Below are 1294 nucleotides of genomic sequence, written 5' to 3' on the forward strand. Positions count from 1 at the left end.
ACTTTTCCTTTAAGACGATACAATCGTTGCATCAGCTTCCAGCTTTATTGGAGACTAAACATAGAATTAAAAAGTCCGACTAACCAGATAAATGATGTTTCTGTTTTTATCTGCACTGCAGTGATTGGGATATAGGCTGTGTTAACTGTCACTGATGTGTAACCTGCTCATTAACTAAGTTATCCTTTTCTGCTTCATTTGGCGTCTCTTTCATGCCGCCATGTTTGACTTTTTTCCTCTTCATGTTTCTGTTTTTGTTCCTGACAGGAGAAATGTGGCGCTCTCCCTTCTGTGATTGGTCTGCTCCCTTCAACCCGCCCCTTTATAAAGGCGCGTTCACAGATTCCTGATCAGTCAAAGCTGGATTGACTTAGCGCAGGCATCCCCAAACTCGGTCCTCGAGGGCCACTGTCCTACAGGTTTTAGATGTTTCTCTGCTCCAGCACGGCTGATTATAATTGATAGTTGATTAACAGGCTTTTGCTCTACTGCAATCATTATAATCAGCTGTGCTAAAGCAGGGAAACCTCTAAAACCTGCAGGACAGCGGCCCTCGAGGACCGAGTTTGGGGAAGCCTGACTTAGCGTGTTGATAACCAGCTTTATGGTACCACTGATCCTGATTGCCATCATTGTGAACTGGTTAGACTGGATAGACTGGGAGTAATCCCACTGCGTGGTACAGGCCTCTGCTTTTAGTGTTGTGTCCTGCTGTTTTTTTTTTTTCCTTCCACTCAGTTTTCCATCATTATACTCGGGTATAGAGCCGTGGGAACACGCTTGGTGAGGACACAAGGCCGTACTCGCATTGTTGTGAATTGAGAAAAGCAATTGAACTTGCTGAAGCAGTCTGTGCTTTGCTAACCTGCTGAAGATGACCATCACATCGGAGGAGGACAACCCGTCTCAGGATCATCTGAAAGGTTTATGTCAATCTTTTGCTTTAACCAAAATAATCCTACGTGAAAAATGATCATTTAGTGTTTCTTTTAAATGAAGTTTTGACAGCTAGCATGAAGCATCTTTCAGATCTTAGTCAACTGAATATGTCAGAAATGTTAACCCTCTTTCTGTTTGAGGAAAAAAATGTATGTTGATGGAAAATGTTTGAAAACTAGTTTGTGCTAGCTGTATTTTTTTAAATGCCCTGAAAATATGATTAGTCTATTTCGATATGTTAAAATCAATTCAATTCAGGTTATTTCTATAGCGCTGAGTTATAACACATGTCATCTCAGGTCACTTTCCAGTTCACCAGATCATCCAGTCAGATTGATTCAAAGTTTTTTATCTA

This window comes from Cyprinodon variegatus, unplaced genomic scaffold, assembly GCF_000732505.1.
Source record: "Cyprinodon variegatus isolate N-32 unplaced genomic scaffold, C_variegatus-1.0 Scaffold534, whole genome shotgun sequence".
In the NCBI taxonomy this organism is placed as follows: Eukaryota; Metazoa; Chordata; class Actinopteri; order Cyprinodontiformes; family Cyprinodontidae; genus Cyprinodon; species Cyprinodon variegatus.